The following is a 22587-nucleotide window of genomic DNA, read 5'->3' as shown; positions in this document are numbered from 1 at the left end:
TGATCCCTATCTACAAGAGTGCTTTGGGTGCTAAGGATAGAGAATACCCATACAAAGATCATCACTGACATGATAGGAGGCACTGGAGTAGAGATTGCCACAACTTGCCCTTTACCTTGCCTCACTCATATAGAGGATGGTACTAGACCATGGTGGAATTGGGATCTCAATTGGATGGACATGGGTGCTAAGTACATTACTATAGGATGATGGTGAGGTCTTCTACTAGGGTTAAACCATCTTGACTGAGCTATACCATGACTTAAATATGTGTGCCTATAGGACACAATGGACTATAGGTCTAGGGTTGACATTACTAATGGTATGGTCATGGGAGTACATAGGTGTGACATGCCCCATCACTAGATGAGAGACCTGATAGCCTGGTGAGTGATATGCATGTTGATACAGGCCTCCAATCTAGTACACCTCCACCGAGTCTGTTGAATTTTGGAGGAGATGCCTAGATGAAATTATTATGTTGGAATGGACTCTGTATGATGGCATGGAGTGATGTGGGAGTGTTTTACTAGTTGGGGGAGAGGATGATAGTGAGGATCAATTGTACCTTTAATACACATAGATAGACTATTGGTTGATCATGTAGACCATGCATGTTGTGATGAGATATATGCCCTCTAGGGTGCAGTGATAGTTTGGGAGGATCTAAGATGCAGTGTCAAATAGATTTGTATATCTAGTGGTACCTTGGGAGTATGACAGATTATGGGGTCATGAGACCAATATGAGGTTAGTCAAGATATCATGGTAGGGGATGCAGCTAGTGCCTTGGGTGCACGAACAAGACTAGGGAGACACAAGGATGAAACTTACATACACATACTGGTGGGTGGCTCATCAGCCAGTATGACTTACAGTACTTGGAGCACCACCACTAGTAGAGTAGGCATAGGGTGAGGGGTATGGAGCAAGGGATGGTGGGAAAGTAGCGGTGATGCTACTACTAGTACAAGGAGCACAATAGGGTCCTTGGGGATGCAAAGCCCACCAGAGGAGGGTACTAGCACAAGCAAGGCCACCATAGGGGCCATAGGTATAAGGGCCATAGGGACCATAGGTACAAGGGCCACCAGGGCCATAAGGGCCACATGGGCCATAGGTACAGGGACCGCCTCAGCTAGAGGATTTAGATATGGTTAGGGCAGAGCAAGATAGCCTTTGGACAGAGGTTTCTTATCTCTAAGGTGAGACATAGGTGGAGCAGGCACAAGTAGATAGTGCCCAATAGGCCCTAACAACCCTATAGGTAGAGGTACAAGCATAGCGAGTGAGGATAAATAATGCCCAAGAGGCCTTGGCTGCATTGTAGGCTAGGATAAATCTAGGAAATTTCAACAATTTTGGTATGGAGGCTGAGGTAGAGGACCTGATCGAGATAGACACTCTACAGGAGGAGGTGGCCACTCTGCAAGTAGAGTGAGAGATGCACCAGAGATAGGTAGATGAGTACCATTGATAGCATTATCTAGCCCAACATATTGTAAAGCATAAGGTGGTTATGGTGGTGATGCAGGAGGTCATGGTAACCCACCAACATGAGACATGGGTTGTGTGAGAGGTGGCCTACTATAGGTCCTTACATCATAATGTTGTGCCTGCCACTCAACGACAACTAGATTTCCATGAGGCATATAGTTCATGGACCATAGGGGGTCGTGAGAGGTTAGAGTAGTTAGTGGGATAAGGTAGGCCTCTGCGAGGAGGAGGGGGTATAAGAGGGGCTAGGTTGTCTTAGCTAGCTTCATGATTGCTACAATGGGCAGTTTTTGACATAGTGATGCAAATGCAGTGAGTTTTTTGATGATGCATGATGCATGCTATACTATATAATTCTTTTGTATATGGACTATAAATAGACACTGATTATTTTGATATACATGACATGATTCGATGAGCCTATATTTGTGTGGATGATTGTTTCTTATGCATGTGATTTCTATGATGTGGTTATTGGCATTGTGATGCAAGATGGTGTGTGGTGTTATGTTTCCTTTGATTTATATATGATGACTAATGTGTGAATGATATAGGTTCTATGACGATATATGAGACGTATGCATTGTGTTATATTACATGTATGGATTTACTATATGCTTTGTGAGATAGATAATGATGTATATTTCACTAACTATAGTGATTATAATGTACGCACCTAATGAATTAATGCAATGAACCAATGATGAAATCTAATAATGAATATCCTAAATGAAAATGTTAGTAATAGAAAAAGACATTAATGAATGAAAAGTGAAATGATTGAAATATGAAAATGTAATATGAATGAACCTAATGAATGGACATGTGTCAAAACTCCTCACTTGTAGAACCCCAATAGCATAGCATAGGAGTGGGGAAATAAATAGAACCCTTGTCTCAAGTAGGGCACAATGAAACCCTATACTACATGAATCTTAACTATATGACACCAAGGGATTTGGTTGCATTTATATGGGAGAGCACACCCTAGTTTGATTTTGCAAAAGGAGTGATGCATCATATGCTATAGAAGGATGGATGACAAGTTTCCTTTGCATGGACTAGACTCTCAACACAATAGATACTTTAGGATGATAGATGTAGTCTAAATAGTTATGATGGAACAAATGACATATACACATTTGGAGAGGTCTAGGCACACCCAAAGCCTTTTTAGGGGTCTTTGGTGGAAAGTGTGCTAACTCATTGCCCCCATTGAGTAATGCATAATCATAACTCAAAACTAACATACAGGTAGTAAAGCATCAAAAACAGATCATACCACAAACAACATGTTTAGTCAGTTGAAGCCATTCAGGTGATGCAAAAATCTGGAAGATCAAGGCACACTATAAAAGGCTACCACTAACACGCAAAATGAAATCAACCAAAAGAGACCTCATGACCAAGTAGTCAATCAATCCACAATTCCTGCCAAGAACATTAAGTCTCAGAATGTGAAAATTGTTGTACCATGTGTAGGAAGGATTCATCCTATGTGTTTGTCTAATGTTGTTGCAAAAGTTTGGCAAGGGCTATGAAAAGAACAATTTTTTGAATCATTAAGTCTCAAATGGTGATTTTGTTTAGGTTTTGTTGCAGTCATTGTTGTGGGAAAAGCTCAGTGTAATGGGTTTTAGGAACACCACTTTACGAGAAAAATAGCTTGCAAACTAGAGGTCTTTTGAATGATGGAAGTGAATAGATGCCTTGTAGACAAGAGGTCCTTTATTAAATGCATGAAAAGTGCAAGTCAGATAGGACTTCTGCACAAAGGTGGGATGAAATGGTGGAAAGGGGTGAAGTGAGATGAGCCTTATAGATAATCAACCAAAATACTTTTTTAGGAACTTTTTCTTATTTTTAGTCTTTTCTTGAGGAACATTTTATGAATGTTTTTGGAGTTTTTTGATTTTTTGATTTTTATTTTATTTTGTGGAACTATAACAACACTATACAGGTGATAGAAATGAATCAGTTATTCAAAGTCTAAATGTCCAGTTCAAACCTTTTCACCAAATAAAATGTTCTCACCAAACTGTTCATTCATCCAAGCTTATACTTTCATACTTAGCAAGTTATTGTAAATCAACATGAAAGCATACCACATGAAAAATCAACACATAACACAGTGATTTATGTGAAAACCCAATTTGAGAAAAGCCACCCATAACATGCTACTCAATTCTCACTCTTTTGAAGTGATACCCTATGAAAGGCCTATCCTATTAAAGGCTACAACACACTATTAAATGTGACCTTGTTAGAGGATTTATCCACCCTATTAGAAGTGGGCCTGGTTAGAGGACTTTAGAATATTCACTTGGAATGCCACCTTGGTAAAGGATTTACAAATGGCCATTAAACCAACTTGAGTCCATAAAATTTTCCTTTACCCTAACTAATACAATTGCTAGAGAGTAACAATAAGGGGTTTTGACCTAATTACAATTCACAATTTATCTTGTAGATCTCAGATCACTCTTCAACTCATAACACTTTTCTTGGCATTTAGTCTCTTCAACTCTGATAGCTTGTCTTCCTCTCAAGGTTTGTCTCCTTAAGTCTTCATGCTCAATATACCAGTGCAATCATCTCTCTCTAATCAAATATTGAAGTAGAGTCTTTGTGCTCTATTCTTTCTTCTCCTAGATGCCTTCTCCTTGACACCCTTCAACCACTTCACAATTTGGCACACCAGCAACTCTTGATTCTTGGTCTATGACTCCTTAAATAGAAGTTTGGAATTTCTTTTCCCACTTGATTCTTCCCTCCTTTAATTTGGGTTCAAATGGATTAGGTAGGATTCATCAAATCTAACCCACATCTTGTTTCTTCTAGAAACATCATAGAGAATCCTCTTGAATTTTCTCAAAAATGGTTTACAAAGAATTCTCGCCACCAATTCATCATCATTATCTTCCAACTAGTTCACAATAATCTAAGTAACAACTTTGTCAGCTCAGATCTGGAGAATCTTTGACTTTTAAAATAATGCAGTAGCTTGGCACTATTAAAATTTTGGTGCTCAGCACACACTATTTTACTTGGCATCAACTATATTTTACTAATGTTCGACACCTACTACGGATTCACTTAGCTTCCACTAAGTTTTCTATTTTCTCAACTCCTTCTATATCACTTGGCACTTAAACTTCCCTCGGCACCTAAAGTTCACTTGGCACACCCTAGATTTTGCATTTTCTCAACTCCAACTAAAAAATTTCTTGACTTAAACTACCTTTCTTGGCACTCATTAGATTTTTCATTTGCTCGACTCCAACTAAAAAATTTCTCGACTTAAACTACCTTGCTTGGCACTCACTAATGAACTTAGTTTAGCTTTGCAGTTAAACTTGTTACAACTTATACATCCAATATTTCTAAGTGTGACCAACCTCTGTATCTTCAAGTATGTTATCAATACATCATTTAACCATTTTCTTAGCTATTCCTTGCACTTTATTACAAAAACATAACTCAACCTTTCCCTTACATGTTCTTGTTATATCTTTGTTGATTAAATCCTCTTCATCAATCAACTAAGTGATAGTACTTGGATCTTATAAGTAGTTTTCATTCCAACAAATAGTAGGTTTGACATCAATGACAAAATAATGATTGAAAAAATTCTTTATCAATCAACTTCCTTCTTTACAACAATCTCCCTCTTTGATCTTCAATCTTCCTTTCAATAAGATTTCCAACAATCTCCCTCTTTGGCATTGATGGCAAACCAAATTGATCCACCATCAAACCAAACTATTCAACCAAGTTCTCAAAATACTAACTAGGTTAAATCAATAAGTTAAATGCCAGAAAGAAATTATGTTACCATCAATTTTCACTTCTCCCTCTGTGATATGTATCTTGATTACTTTACTTTTGCTTCTCCCTCTTAGCTATTGTATCATTTCCTCTATTTGTATATTTTGTTGTTGATTAGTTCTGCTCACTTCTCCCTTTACTTCTTTATTCAACTAAATACTTTTGATCAATTACTATATATTTCTCCCTCTTTGTCTATTGATCAGCTTCTACTATTTCTCCCTCTTTGACAACAATGCAAAATATACAGTACTTCAACATCTTATCATGCAAGTATAGCATTTTCTAGAACTTCCAATTTCTCCCTCTGTCACCTTGCTTGTGACTAATTTGTAACTTTTTCACTTTGATTACTTTAGGCATGAATCCTAAAGTAAATATCCTCTACATCAATTCACAATATTTTAACAATTAACTCATTTGATGCAGGGCAATCTTTGTTGTTGCTTAAGTAGCCTTGGCTAGGGGTATCACCCCTAACTTATCTCTAAGATATTCAAAATCATCTTTAGGTAATGCTTTTGTGAAAATTTCAGCAATATGTTCCTTTGAAATAACATATTCCATTTTCACATGCTTATCTTCCACCAATTCTCTTACATAGTGATACTTAATTGCAATATGCTTAGTTTTGGCATGCATCACAGGGTTATTTGATATGTTGATGGCACTTGTGTTATCACAATAAAGTATCATTGGTTCAATTACCTCTTCCTTCATACCTTGAAATAGATGTTTGATCCATACAATATTGGTGCAATTGATAGCAGCTACAACATATTTAGCTTCTGTTGTGAACTGTGAGGTACAACTTTGCTTTTTACTGGTCTAGGTAACCAATCTTTTCCCTAAGGAAAGTGCTCCTCCACTAGTTCTTTTTCTATCATCAATGTTACCTCCCTAATTAGCATTAGTGTAGGCTCTCAACTCAAAATTTTCACTTTTTTTGTAGTACAAACCAAAGTCATCAGTTCCTTTTAGATACCTTAGTATTCTTTTTACTACCATTAGATGATTTTCTCTTAGATTTGTAGAAAATCTTGCAACTATTCCAACTACTAATGCAATGTCTAGTCTACTATGTACAACATACTATAACTTTCCAATCATTGATCTATACATTGTCTGGTTCACTTAAGTAGATTCATCATTCTTAGATAACTTATGTCCTATTACTATTGGTGTGTTGACTGGTTTTGAGTCTTCTAATACGAATGTCTTAAGTATCTCCTTGATCTATTTGGATTGGGTTATAAATATGGCATGCTTCAGTTGATGTACTTGCAATCCAACAAAGAATTTAATTTCTCTAAACATTAACATCTCAAACTCATGTTTCATTTGATCAGCAAAATCTTTGCATAAAACATCTTTTCCTCCAAATATTATATCATCAACAAATATTTCAGATATCAAAATCTATTTACTTTTTTTTGCCTTGATATACAGGTTGTTTTTGTCATATGTTCTCTCAAATCCTATCTTCTCAAGATATTTGTTCAGTCTCTCATACCATGATCTAGGTGCTTGCTTCAGACCATAGAGTTCCTTGTGCAGTTTGCAAACCATATCCTTATTGTTGTCATCAAAAAATCCCTCTGGTTGTTCTATGTTGACTTCCTCTTCTAGTATACCATTGAGAAAAGTAGATTCAACATCCATTTGATATACTTTAAAACCTTTGTAAGTAGTATATGCAAGCAGTGTTCTTACTCCTTTCGTTCTTGCAATAGAGGAAAATGTTTCTCCATAATCCAATCCTTCTTCTTGTGCATAACCTTTGTTTCTTGTTATCTCACCATTCTCATCAACTTTGTTCCTAAACACCCATTTTGTACCAATTACATTCTTATCAGCTAGTCTAAGAACTAGGGTCTAGGTTTTGTTCTTTTCAATCTAGTATTTCATCATCTCTTCCATGTGTACTACTTTTAGGATCAGAATGTGCATTATCTTCATTCTACAACTTAGCTTCTGAATGTAGCTTGACATTCACTAGTTGTGACTCAGTTGATATTGAGATTTTTTGCTGAGTTCCAACTTTATTGGTAGCATTATCTTCAATAGACATTCCTTCATAGAAGTATACAAAAGATCTATGATCTTTTGATTCTTTAAATTCATCAACTTGAACACCTACATACTCATCAAAACTTACATTTTCACTCTCCACAATCTTGTTAGCGTTAGTATTCAAACACTTATATGCTTTGCTTCTAGTGGAGCATCCAAGGAATATGCTTTCATCACTCTTTGCATCAAACTTTCCATTTCTAGTATCTTTAAGAATATAGCATTTACAACCAAATAATTTGAAATATTTTGTATTAGGTGAGTGACCATACCATAGTTCAAAAGGTGCTGCATTTGTTCCTTTCTTGACATGGACTCTGTTCAGAGTGTAAATAGAAATGCTTGTAACTTTTCTCCAGTATTTTAGAGAAACATTTTTCTCCATCATCAAGGTTCTGGCATAGTCTATCACTGATCTATTCCTTCTTTCAGTAATACCATTCTGAGGTGGAATTCTTGGTGCTGGTGTTTGTCTCTTAATACCTTTTTTATTGCAAAATGTTTCAAATTCTTTTATTGTAAACTCACCTCCTCTATCTAATCTTAGGCACTTTAGACTCTTTCTTGTTTTATTCTCAACTCTGGCCAAATACCACTTAAACATTTGAAATGCATTAGACTTTTGCTTCAAGAACATGGCATTCATCATTCTAAAGTAGTCATCCACAAATAGCATTATGTATATGTCTCCTTGGTAGCTTTGTACTTCTAGTGGACCACATAAGTCTATATGGAATAGCTCTAATACTTCTTTGGATGGGTATGTTTTTATTTTGAAACTAGATTTAGTCATCTTTCCTAGTTGACATTGTTTGCACATTGTATTTTTAGGTTTCTTTAGTTTTGGCAAACCTCTGACTTTCTTCTTTTTGCAGATGCTTATTAGATTCTCAAAGTTAACATGACACAACCTTTTATTCCATAACCAAACATCATCAAGTCTAACAACAAGACATCTTGAATCTTCCATATCTAGGTAAAACAAGTTACTCCTAGTTTGTTCACCTTTTCCTATCAGATTTCCATCAGTGTCATGGATTTTGGTAGTTTTGTTTCCAAATTCTACTTTGCAACCTACATTGCCTAATTGTGATACACTTAACAAATTGTAGTTCAATCCTTCAACATAATATGCATTATCACATGAGATTTTCTCTATAAATTTAATAGAACCTTTTCCTTTGATTTGGCATGGAGCATCATTTCCAAATCCAACACTATTTCCATCATATTGAGTAAAGGTAATAAACTTACTTTTATCTCTTGTCATGTGATGTGAGCATCCACTATCTATGATCCACTTGTCATTCTTGTTCACATAGGTTACCAGTGTTTTTGCTTCATCTCCATTTGATTCATTTTTCATGGCTACATAGAGTACTTCATCATCATTCTCATTAGAGTCTTCTTCAACAACATAGCATCTTTTACCTTTGTCCTTGTAATCCTTGCTATCATCTTCTCTTTTGTTCTTGTACTTGTTTCCTTATTTGTAATTATTCTTTTGTGTACATCTTGTAGCAATATGTTGCACCTCATTGCAATTAAAAAAATGATAGGTAGTTTATCTTTGAATTTACCTTTGCCTCTATGGAATCTTCTAGCCAATAGTGCTTCCAACTATTCCACATCTTCCTCATCTGTGCTACTATCACTTGATGCATATTTTTCTCTTCTACTATTCTTCTTTGATTTCTCCTCCTTAGTGTCTTTCAATGTCATCTTGGCCTTGAAAGCTAATTCAACATTCTCAGGTCTATAGTTATCAAAGTTAGACAATTCAAATGTAGTGAGTCTTCCCACTATTCCTCCAAAAGTCAATGCATTTCTTGGCATACATCTTAACTCTTGGATGACTGAAACTCCTATAGCATAGATAGGGAGTAGGGTTCTTAAGTATTTTCTATTGATAGTATCATCTTCCAGTTGACCACCTAGACTTCTTATTGCACTTACTACCTCCTTCATTCTAGTAGCATATTAAGAAACATTCTCACCTTCCTCCATTTTCATGTCATCAAAATTTCCTCGAAGGCTTTCTCTTTTTTCTCTTTGAATATTCTAATCTCCTCCATAGATATCTAATAAGGCTCTGCACATTTTGGATACAATGTCACATCCCTTGATGTCATCAAATTTAGCATAGTTGAGCACTGAGGCAATCTCCAGCATTTCCTGATTGTGCTCCTTCCTTTTGCTCAAATTATCTATAGAGAGGGGTCTAGCTAGATTTACATGTTCCACTCCAATTGAGGTTTTTGCATAGTCACCTATTGATCATAGGTGTAGCTTCATTAGAATTTTTGATGCAACAAAGTTGTCTTTGTTGAGCTTGGGAACTTCTCTCTTGAACATCTTGATATTCTTGCATCTAGTAACCTTAAACTAAATCAGCTAATGGCTCTGATACCAATTGTTAGAAATGCTTTAGAAGAACTGAGAGGGGGGAGGGGTGAATCAGTTATCAAGGTCCAAATGTCCAATTCAAACCTTTTCACCAAATAAAATGTTCTCACCAAACTGTTCATTCATCAAAGCTTATACTTTCATACTTAGCAAGTTACTGTAAATCAACATGCAAGCATACCACATGAAAAATCAACACATAACACAGTGATTTATGTGGAAACCTAATTTGTGAAAAAAGACTAGTAACATGCTACTCAATTCTCACTCTTCTGAAGTGATGCCCTATGAAAGGCCTGCCCTGTTAAAGGCTACAACACACTATTAAATGTGACCTTGTTAGATGATTTATCCACCCTATTAGAAGTGGGCCTAGTTGGAAGACTTTAGATCATTCACTTGGAATGCCACCCTATTAAAGGATTTACAAATGGCTATTAAACCAACCTAAGCCCATACAATTTTCCTTTACCCTAACTAATACAATTGCTAGAGAGTAACAATAAGGGGTTTTGACTTGATTACAATTCAAAAATTATCTTATAGATCTCAAATCACTCTTCAACTTATAATAATTTTCTTGGATTTCAATCTCTTCAACTTTGATAGCTTGTCCTCCTCTCAATATTTGTCTCCTTAAGTCTTCATGCTCAATGTACCAGTGCAATCGTCTCTCTCTGATCACTTATTGAAGCAGAGTCTCTGTGCTATGTTCTTCTTTCTCCTAGATGCCTTCTCCTTGACACCCTTCAACTACTTCACAATTTGGCACACCAACAACTCTTGATTCTTGGTCTATGACTCCTTAAATAGAAGTTTGGAATTTCTTTTCCCACTCGATTCTTCCCTCCTTTAATTTTGGTTTGAATGGATTAGGTAGGATTCATTGAATCTAACCCATGTCTTGTTTCTTCTAGAAACATCATGAAGAATCCTCTTGAATTCACTCAAAAATGGTTTACATAGAATTCTGTGCCACCAACTCATCATCCTTATCTTCTAACTAGTTCAAAAAATTTTAGATAACAAATTTTTTGGCTCAGATCTAGTGAATCTTTGACTTTTAAAATAATGCAATAGCTTGGCACTATTGAAATTCTTGTGCTTAGCACACATTGTGTTACTTGGTATTAACTATATTTTATTGATGCTCAACACCTACTATGGATTCACTCATCTTCCACTAAGTTTTTTGTTTGCTCAACTCCTTCTATATCACTCAAAACTTAAAGTTCACTCGGCACTCACTAATGAACTTAGTTTAGCTTTACAGTTAACCTTGTTACAACTTATACCTCCAATGTTTCTAAGTGTGACCAACCTTTGTATCTTCAAGTATTATATCAATACATCATTTAACCTTTGTCTTAGCTAATCCTTACACTTCATTACAAAACCATAACTCAACCTTTCCCTTAGGTGTTCTTGTTACATCTTTTTTGATTAAATCCTCTTCATCAATCAACTAAGTGGTAGTACTTGGATCTTATAATCAATTGTCATTCCAAAAAATAGTAGGTTTGACATCAATGAAAAAATAATGATTGAAAACATTCCTTATTAATATACTTTCTTCTTTGCAACAATCTCCCTCTTTGATGTTCAATCTTCTTTTCAATCAAATTTCCAACAATAGGAACTGCAAGACTCAAGCATAGAACCACTTGAGGTGTTGGATATTTATAAGTTTAGGAAGTGGATCTCCCTCTAACATGGAAATCTAATATGCCCTAGAACTATATTTGGTTGTAATGACAAATGGACCAAGCCAATTAGGCTCAAATTTTCCTTTCTTCTCACAGTTCTGGAGGTTCTTCATATTATGCTGCAAAACCAAGTCACCCAACTCAAATTCTTAAGGCCTGAATTTTTTGTGAAACTAAAGCAAAAGGTGATTCTAATACACATGGAGGTGGTTCAAGGTATTGAGGCATCTCTCATCAAAAATTTGTGGCTCATGTAAGTGGGTAACTCGGTGTTCTTCTTCAAACATCAGATTCTTGAGAGAGATTCTAAGGGAAGAGAGCTCAATTTAAATGGGTAAGATAGATTCAAAACCATAAATAAGGGAGAATGGAGTGGCTCTTATGGGGTTATGAATGGAGGTATAGTAGGCACAAAGGGAAAGAGAAATTTGGAGGTGCTAGTCATGGCTAGCTGCATCAATGGTTTTCTTGAGGATTTTTAAAATGGTTTTATTGGTAGCTTTAGCTTGGCCATTACCTTGGGGGTAGTATTTGGTGAAAAAATCTGGGTGATTCCAAATTTCCTACACAATCTCAAAACTTCCTAATTTTTGAAAGGGGTTCCATTATCATTCATGATGTCTTGAGGTATACCAAAACAATAGATAATGTAGTTCAAGATGAACTTCAAAACCTATTTTCCAGTGGTGTGGGTTAATGGGATAGCCTCGACCCACTTTGTGAAGTACTCAATGGTGGAAATAATATACTTGTGGCCATTTACAAAATTTGGATATAATTGACAAAAAATATCAAATCCCTAGCAGGAAAAGGGCCATGGTGTGATGGTGGGTTGAAGGTCTTGGGAAGGAGCATGTATCAAATCGCCATGCTATTGACGAGGGACACATTTTTTCACAAAATGATAGGAATCCACTTCAATAGTAGGCCAATAGTATCCCATTCTAAGGAGATTTTTTGCTAATGTAAGGCCACTAGAATGAGCACCAAAAATTCCTTGGTGGACCTCTTCTAATGTCATTCTAGCTTTATCTAAATTGAGACATCAAAGGAGGGTTCCATCAAAGTGCTTTAAAAAAAGTGTATCACCTAGGGTAGTATATTAAGTGGTGCAATAGATGAAGGTTTTGCTTTGATTTAGGGAGAGGGTGATGGGGATCATTGTGTGATGAAGATAAGAAAAAATGTTAGCATACCATGAAGACTTAGGATTGACAATCTCACACACTAGCTCTGAATCGAGTTTCTCATAAGCAAGAAGGAAAAGATTCTCAACAAGAAACTCACACTTAGGACTGTACTCATGCATGGTGATCATGGAGGTAATGGTGGCCATGGCACCTACTACTTTGTTATTGGTTCTTACTATCTATTGAAAGACTATCTTAGTGAAGTGTTTTTTAAGATCTTCAACTATCTGGTGATATGGAAACAACTTTTCATCCTTTGTTTGGTATTCATCCTTGACTTGTTTAATGACCAATTGAGAGTCTCCAAAAATAAGAAGGCTTTTGATGTTCCATTTCATAGCTTGATGAAGCCTTGTGACTAATCTTTCATACTTAGCTATATTGTTTGTGCAAGGGAATGAAATTTTATAAGACTTAGGAATGAGGTCTCCTTGCGGTGTAATAAACAAAATTCCTACCCCCAATCCCTTTTGTGTGAAGGAACCATCAAAAAAAGATTTCATTGTGTATTAGGGGTAACAATCATAATTCTGTCATCTAGAAAATCTGTTGTAGTGGGATGGTTTCCTTGAAGAGGAGCTTTAGCAAGATAGTTTGCAATTACTTGTCCCTTAATGGCCTTGCAATCCTTATAGACAATGTCGAATTCACTTAAAATCAAGACCCATTTTGCAGCTTGACCAGTGAGGGAGGCTTTTCATAGAAAATATTTGAGTGGATCTATCTTGGAAATGAGATGTGTAGTGTGATTAAGCATATGATGGCATAGTTTGTGTGTGCAAATGACTACTACCAAAAAAACTCGCTCGATAGCAATGTAGTTCAACTCATAGCCAACTAATGTTCAACTGAGATAGTATATAGCTTGCTCATTATCATTATCATCTAGTTGTGCCAAAAGGGCACCTAAGGCAACTGAAATGGCTGAAATGGTTATCCTATAATTGTAGGGACTAGAACTGGTGGATTAGCCAAGTATACCTTAACTTGTTCAAATGCTTTCTGACATAGGCAATCCCATTGAAACTTAGTGTCTTTTCAAAGAAAATGTTGAAGTGGATGGACCTTATCTACTAACTGGGACACAAACCATCTAATGGACTATAACTTTCCCTAAAAACTACAAAGTTGTTTCAATGTGGTAGGTGGAGGCATTTCCATGATGGCTTTCACTTTGGTAGGATCTACCTCAATGCCTTTTCTTGACGCTATGTAGCCTAACAACTTGACTGATTTGACCCCAAAAATACACTTCTTTGGATTAAGGTGCACTTTATATTTCTCCAACCTTTCAAAAATGGTGGTGAACACATCAATGTGGGAATCACGTGTCTTAGATTTTACTAGAATGTCATCAACATAGTCCTCCATTATGACAAGTATCAAATCATGGAAGATTGTAGTCATTGCGTGTTGATAGGTGGCACTAGCATTCTTTAAGCCAAAAGGCATGACTTGGTAACAAAAGGTCCCCGATGGGGTAGTAATGTCATTTTATGTTGATCTTCTTCTACAATTTTGATCTGATTGTAAGCTAAGAAACCATCTATTAAAGACAACATTTCATGTCTGACAGTCAAATCCACTATGATGTCAATGTTAGGAAGTGGAAAATCATCCTTAGGACATGTGAGATTTAAATCTCAAAATCTTGAACAGATGTGAATGCCCCCAAATGCTTTTCCTACATGAACAATATTGGAAACCCACTCAAGATAATCAATCAAGTGGATAAACTTTGCCTCTAGCATTTTTTGCAGTTTTTTTTTACTAAAAGTGCTACCTTAGGATGCATCTTGCACAAATTTTGTTTCATAGGTTTAATCTTTGGATCTACTACAAAGTGATCCACAACTAGATCTATGTCTAAAGTAGGCATGTCTTTGTATGTCCATGCTAAATTGATTTTTCCTTTTTGTACGAAATCAGTCTTCACATTTTGTTCTTCAGGACTTAAGGTGGCAACAATGTAGGTGATTTTTGGATGATCTATTATGCCCAAATTAATTGGAATTGTGTCCTCATTCAGTATATATGAATTTTTTGGTGGTAAAGATCTAAATGGAAAGTTAAGCTCTCCCTCTTCTATCACCTCTAGAAGGTTTTCACTAGAAGATGTGTCCTTTATTTTATATTTTTTTTCATCCAAAAGAACTCCAAAAGAGTTTCCACTAGAGGATATTTCTTCTATTTTTCATTTTTATTTTCATTTTCACTTTTGTGACTAAGAGAGTTGAATTGGCTACCAAAGTATACTTCCTCATTGTATTGGATCTCATGTTCATAATCTTGGAGATTCTTAAGGCCAAAGAGTGCCATCACTACTTCATCAAAGTTACAGATATCGAGAGCTAGTGGTGTGTCCTAAAGGTCCCAGTCTATCATGTTAGGGTTGGTGAGAGTTAGGTGGGGAAATGAAAGGTCAGTTATGGTAATGGCACAAACATGGTTATCTAGGTCATCCTCAATGTTTTAGAAGGGTAATTCAAAGAATTCCTCCTCTTCAATCTCAAAATCAAGTTCAACCATACAGTAGTTGTCAGCAAAGGACACCTTGGGTTTAATGGAGCCCAAACCACATCCTTTAGGATAGCTATTAGCCTCAAGGGGTTGTCTGATTTTGTCTTCTTTAGGCCCAAGGCTAGTACCATGGTATCCCATGTTTTTAATGATGGGAGGAGCCTTAACATACTGATCTTTAGGGAATTCCATAGGTTCATCTTTTCCATCAAAATATAGCTAATCTAGGATATTAGATTCCATGTGTTCATCACTAAGTGAACCCCAGTGTTCAAATGTTGTCTTGTTAACATGCATAGTTAGCTTATTTTTAGAAGGTGGTATTTGTGAAGGTTTTCCAAAAGACCGAGGGGAGAGTGGTAGTTATCCAACACACAAGGCATTTTCAAACTTATACTCTCCCATTCCTAGGTCAACAAAACTAACCTTCTTCCCTATAGTATTGACCTTAATATCTTTGACCTTCTCTTTTCCTTTACATGAACTAGAATTATTATTGGATAACTTCGGCATTGTTGTGGAAGGTGATTTCATTATGGTGAGAGATTTAGGTATAACCTTAGCAAACTCTCTAATTGGACAAAAAATTGTTGGTGCACCTTCCAATCTCTTACAAAAAGCAAAAGGCAAAGGATCACCTAGGATTGTGACCTCTCTTCCTTGGTAGGGAAATTTCAAGAAATGATGATATGTAGATGGGACCACCTTGAGTGTGTGTGTCCAAGCTCAACCAAGCAAGACATTATATGGAAAATCCAAATCTAGGACATGACATTCAATGTTTATGACAATCGACCCAACCTTTAATGGTAGCATGATAACTCCTTTTGATTCTCTTTCTCTTTCATCATATGCTTTTATTGTTATCCTTTTATTGATATCTAGGAGGTCTTCTAGAAGCCCCAAGAAATGGATCATCTTCAATGTACATAGATTCAAACTAGATCCATTATCTACAAGGACTCTTTTTTATCTTATGTCACCGTATAAGGACTTCAATGTGGAGCAAAAAATTGTGGTGTTGGTTAGGACCTTGGAAATATTTGTCTATGAAGACAAGGTTTTTTTGTGTGGCATGATTTCCAATCGTGGTAGTGAATTGGGATGCATTAATTTTTTAGGAACATGAGACTCTAAGAGAGTAATTTCCAAAATCTCTTTGTGGATGGGTGAGGTGGTGAGGAGATCTAGAATGGATATTTGTGTAGGAGTCTTCCCTAACTGGGATAATAAATCATAGTGAGAAGTGGGTCTTTATAAAGTGGATGGTGTAGTAGGTGCATGTGGAGCTGATGGATGAGTGGGATTAGAAGTGGTAGCTTGCAAAGTGATTCTTCCTTGTCGAGTGGTTTCATCACAATCAGCTATTTGTAGGACAAGGGTATTCACATGAGTGTCTACCTCCTCAATGTGACCACACATGGAGTCAAAACCACATATATCATTTATTTCTATTTTACCACACAAGGAGTCAAATCCTAATATGGGGTTAGTAGAATAGCCATAGTATAATGCATTTGATGTGGAAGCTTGATTTACATTGTTCGTATTATTGTTTCCATCGTTGTTATTATCAATGTTGTGGTCAAGAAATGGCTTTTGAAATATCTTTATTTTAGCATTTTTAGAGGGTGGTCCCCCTTTTACCTCAATTTCTCCATTGTCAACAAGATTTTGAATAAAGACCTTGAGTTTGATACACTTGTTTGTGTCATGTCCTTTGATGTGATGGTATTTGAAATATTCATTTTTCCTATACCATTTTTATTTGGGTTGATTTTCATCAAAGCGCCATGTGTTGGGAAACGCCATCAAATTGTGATCCACTAGTTTTTGGATTATGGCATCAAAGGGTTCATGAAAGTTAGTGAACTTCCTATTTTGATCATAGTCATGGTTGTAATTGTTGTTGGTATTGTTGATGTTGTGAGGAAAAAATTATGTTTGATTACAAGATTATTGATTTTTTTGGTTCTGATTGTCATGGTTTGAATTGCTGTTGTTTTGGTTATGATAGTTGTTGTTGTTCACACCTTGGAGGTTTTGTACACTTTAAACATCAGTGAGACCATCGTAGGTGACACCTTTGTTTTTAGACCAAAATTTGGGTTTTCTATTGTTGTTTGTGTCATTGTTCAAGGATAATGAGCTATAATGTTTAAAGGAACCCTTGTCTAGGAGTCCATTTTCAATGTTCTCCCCTTTCTTGACTAAGGTGGCAAAGTCTTCAGGACTAGCCATCTTCATGTGGAAAGACATCTTTGGTATCAAGTTTTTGATAAATATATCCACAAGGTAGGAATCCTCAATTTTGCATGGCATGCAATTAGCAAGATGCCTCCACCGTTTCATTGTGTTGTGTTGCAAAAATCACTTGATGAGGGATGATGTTCAATGTTATAAGAATATTGTGCTACAAATTTACCTATTAAATCATTGAAGGAAATAATGGAACCCTTGGGTAAGTTCATTAGCCACTCTAGTGTGGGGTCTCCAAGACTTCGTGTGAAGAGCCTCTTGAGATAATCCTCACCATAGGCTACTTCTTGACACAAAATGGAAAACTCTTTGAAATCTTTTTGTTAGTGAACAGATTGTCCTTCGAGGAGATGTGTGCAAATCTAACCCCAAATGCCCAAGTGAAGGGACTAATCAACACCAATAGTTGGATAGGTTATCACTAGGTTGATAACCTTCCTATGAATTTTATCGGGTACAGCTCCCCGTATAAGATATATAATGAATTAATTATAGGTACTTTTAACTGGAAAGCACAAAAGGATGCCAAGCATCTATCTATAAACACAGAGTAGATGCAAAACCTAATAGCTTAAAGGAAAGAAAGGAAAAGAGCAACAAATGACACAAAGTTCATTTACTGAACGCTGCATTACATAGTAAGAACAAAAATATGTCTTCCGTTCTCTTGAGAGAGTTAAAAATCATAGCCTTTAAAGATATTTTGAACTGATAATGTAACAAGAAAACAACAATATTGAAGGAAAATACACCATAATCAACGTTCTGATATAATTAACCTCTAGTCTCCCTTCCCTGACTATAAAAGATCATGAAGTATCTTCTACACATTACAACCAAACCGCTATTTCAAGAAAGACAAAAACTTCTTTCACAATATTACATCAATACCAAAATCATATCTCTATCTCAGGCACACAATTCAGAAAAAGAAAAGAAGAAATAGCCCATGCTTTGCCTCTCACAACCTATCAAGAGAATAGAATAATTTGCAAAATATCCTTCCCTTCAAAAGCACAAAGTCTACAGTTCAGAAGCAGCCAAAAGAATGGAACCCCTTGCACATTTGCTGAGACAGATTTATATTTCCTTGTTGTTGGTGACTATTCAGTTTAGGTAACTGATTTTTGGGTTTACCTTTCTTTAAAATTATTTCTTCTTGTGTCCCAATAACCTTTTCCATTCCTGGACAACTTTCTTCATTCCAAGATTGATGTTTATAATGTTTTTATTTTACATTATAAATGTAATCTTATAATGGAAAAATGTATCATTAAAATTTAATAATGGGCATAGCTGTGAGATTATTCTTTTCTGAATAAATATGAATCTGTCCAGACATTATATAATTTAAAATATATGCTTCTTTGGACAGCTAGCTTCACACCTGTCATCATTATTTTTAGAGAACATCATCACATATGGTCACTTCTGTGGACTCATCATAATTGGGTATTCTGCTATGTCTTCATACTCATACCATGAAACATCAAACCTCTGTATTACTCTCTTGAATTTGATTGCACATGATATGAGAAATATTAATACAACTTCAAAAACTCACAACCCTAAATCTAAAAATCTACTCGGCAACAACTATTACCGAGTACCAAAAATTTGCTCAGTAACATAAGAAACCAAGTGGCAGGAGAGTTTAGCAAGTGATCTTAGTAAATGAAGGGAAAACAACTCGGTAGCCAAAGGATACCGAGTGAGCTCAGTAAACACACAACTCGGTAACCAAATGATACTGAGTGAGCTCGGTAGTGTGATTACCGAGTGAACTCGGTAACCACAAGAAGGTGAAGCTTGATAGAAGAAGGGACCGAGTGAGGTCGGTAGCCATTGCTGGGAGGAGCTCAGTAGAAGATGTTATCGAGTGAGATCAGTTTGAACTACAAATGACTTCTACCAAAGAAAATACCGAGTGTAGACTTATGATGTGAATATGTTCACCATTAAAACCAGAGACGCAGAACTTGAAGCTTCCAAATAAAACTTATCAAATGTATTGAATAGAAGGAGACAAATGGATTCAAGTATGCCTACTTACTTTATATTCAACTTGGATTAAATCAATACAAAATTTGGGAGCATTCAGCTTCAACCAGAAAAAACCCTAAAAATAACCCTAAACTTTAAACTTATAAAACTTCAAACTTGTAGCTCTAATGGTTGCATACAATAACGCCTAGAGCAATCACTACTTCAACAAGACGAATGAAACAATACACTATGAACAATGAGCTTACAGAATGATTAGAGGAGAAACACGTGCAACTACAAGCACAAAATGAACTTCCTCTGTCCCTGCAACAAACGAGATCTGCTGATCACTTTCTCTGCTCTCTATAACTTCTGAGCTCTTCTTCTCACTATCTCTATCTTCTGCTCAAATGAATAGAACATTGCTTTTGTTATATTTGCAAAATATTTTCCCCCTCATTTCTAAATTTAAAAATTCACCCACTGCATTTATGTTTCTATCTATTTTGCTGATCGTCAGGTGGTAGGTGGGAATTTGGCTCTAGGGAGAAATGACCAATAATAATTAATATTCCAACACATAAAACTGTTGCAAGTACTCTGTCAAATATTTGATGAATGCTCATCATATGAGCTTTATGATTAATCTTGTGCTCCTCCATTTTCTAACTGATAGGCTTGAGGTCACTGAGCTCAAATACATCCATTTTTAACAATTCACTATGCCATTTTATCTTGCTTAGAAGAATATCGGGTATTAACATTTTCCAATGATGATTTTATGCTGAACCCATGACTTTTTGAGTTCTTCAAATCTTTAAATGGTGTATCTAAACTCTTCATCATGCATCAGGTCACTACTGCCATGTTATCAAAGGTTGTCTGTTGCATGGATCTAAATTGAACATTTTATCAAACCATCTCATTTCTCTATGGTGCCACATCTTATTGTCGATAATAACATGAACCTTTTATGCTGTCTTTCTTTTAGAGCACAATAGTAACTATCTCCATCAAAAATGCATATTATGTATCCCCTTTTCATATTGTAGTTGGGATCCCCTTATTTCTTTTGCATTTGCAGGTTGAAGGAGGCTTTATATTGAAGATGTCTGTCATGAGTGCCCAGACATCAATCTATTGCACAATCTTCATTTGAGGAGCTGTTCCAATGAGCTTTGGAGAGTTTTATCAATTGTTTGAAGTATGATATTGGGCGACTGATACATAAATGCTTGAACATCATCATTCTTCACATTGATGTCGAGGTGTGAAGAACAAACTTTTCATGGAGATGAGGGATTACCTACTCATAATTTCAGCTCTCCACTATATGTTGTTCACAATGAACACCCTATTTTTGTTGGCATTTTTATCAAATATTCCACTTGCTTTCATGTGACATGTTGTTCACCATTTTTATGTGAAAAATTTCGTAGATGAGATGGAAGGTCAGGTTTGGTGCTACGGATTACCACCATTATGGTATCTTTATCAACTTCTTCATAGTCAACACCTTGCTCTTTTGAAACTATAATATGCCAATTATCGTGGGTATCCAAGAATTTTTTTTTGAGTTGGAGATCTAATTTTCCTTATCAGCATACATATGGGATGAGTGAGCCATATTCAATTGGTTTTGAACCGATCATAGGAGCATGAATGCTTTGTTTTGGTGGAGTCGGGGATGTGAGTAAACATAAATCTGAATCCTCCTATGCTCTATTATAGTCTCTAGTTTATTGATTCAAACAAGATTCAAGAGGTTTTCATCTTTTCTCCCGGATGAGAAAAAATTTGGCTCTTTCTCTTCATCAAGCCGATTTCATGCATGTTCTAAATTTTTAACATGAGCTGCAAAGAGTTGAGTATTTTCAGAGAGATAACTACCTGGGCTTCCAAACCAAGACTATGAGATGAATGAGGGCATCAACATTTTGCCAGACACTTCTTCAATTGGATCAAGCTTTGAGATTCTTTTAGACTATCATTCACATGAATGCTCCTCTATATAATTTCCCAGACCTTGGATAATTCACTATTCTAAAGTTCTATAATCATGACTTCCTCACCTATAATGTTATCATTGATACTCAGGTGGAGCTGAATCCATATTTTTGAAGGTGCATTCTAAAACTTTTAATTGAACTACCAACTTGGAGCAAGGGAGTCTCAAGGTCAAAATATGAATCATTACTCTTGAAGTTCTCACCCTATCCTTGCACATTCTAGACACCATCTTCTAAACACATCTGTAATGCTACGTAGGACAATTGATTTTACCTAAAATGCCAAGAGGACCCTTGAACCTATTGAACTCTAGTCCTTGAGCCTCATTTATTGAATCAAGATTCTGAACTTTTTTGAACTACCAAATTTGAATTTTGAACCGTTTTGAAATATCGAACCACTTTGAACTGCTTTGAACCAAGTTCGAAGTAGTTCAAAACCCCAAACTAGCAGTTTCAAAATTGTGTCCATATTGGATACTAACAGTGTGACAGGACATGTTTCTCCCATGTATTTGTCAAATTTAGGAATCTCAAAGTTTGGTGGAAATAGTATCATGTTAATAGATCTATCAAATGGAAAGGGGAAAATTTACTCAAAAGAGAAATCCTTCACCCCTTTGTTGCTCATGGTATGGACCAAATTTCAAAGCTCATGCAATTGCTAGGTTAGATCTTGGTTTGGTTGCATTTGTGATTGTTGGGAATTGATAAACCCACCTCCCAAGTTGTATGGTGTCCCAAACGTATTGTGAGATAGTGGAGGTGCTCCACTTTGACCAATGTATTGATATGCAGTCATTGGAATTGGCACAGATGTTTTCACCATACTTGTTGGTATTTTCCAATAAGAGGAATATATTAGTTGTGTTTGAATTTCCATATGTTGTGTAGGTACTTGCCCAATGTTTAAGCATCCAATAGTTGGACTTGTCAAGGTTGACTGTGAAATACTAGAATTAGTAGTGTTGGGCATAGTACTAATGATTTTTTGGATATATTTCACACTTAATTGGAATGTTGGTTGTGTTGAAACACTTGATGCAGGTATGGAACTAGTTCTCACCACAAGTTCCTTCTCTTTACTAGATGTTTGGGTTGTGTTTGAAGTTG

General features: G+C 36.0%; 1 pseudogene; it reads right to left on the bottom strand.

Annotated features, from left to right (window-relative positions):
* LOC149552032 (3-oxo-Delta(4,5)-steroid 5-beta-reductase-like) overlaps window positions 1-22303 on the bottom strand; it is a 71342-nt pseudogene extending 49039 nt beyond the window's left edge.
* Window positions 22304-22587: the final 284 nt, after the last annotated feature.

This window comes from Cupressus sempervirens, chromosome 6 (genome assembly GCF_028749045.1).
Source record: "Cupressus sempervirens isolate cs-2001-9-10 chromosome 6, ASM2874904v1, whole genome shotgun sequence".
NCBI lineage: Eukaryota > Viridiplantae > Streptophyta > Pinopsida > Cupressales > Cupressaceae > Cupressus > Cupressus sempervirens.
This window is presented reverse-complemented; position numbering and strand designations above follow the sequence as displayed.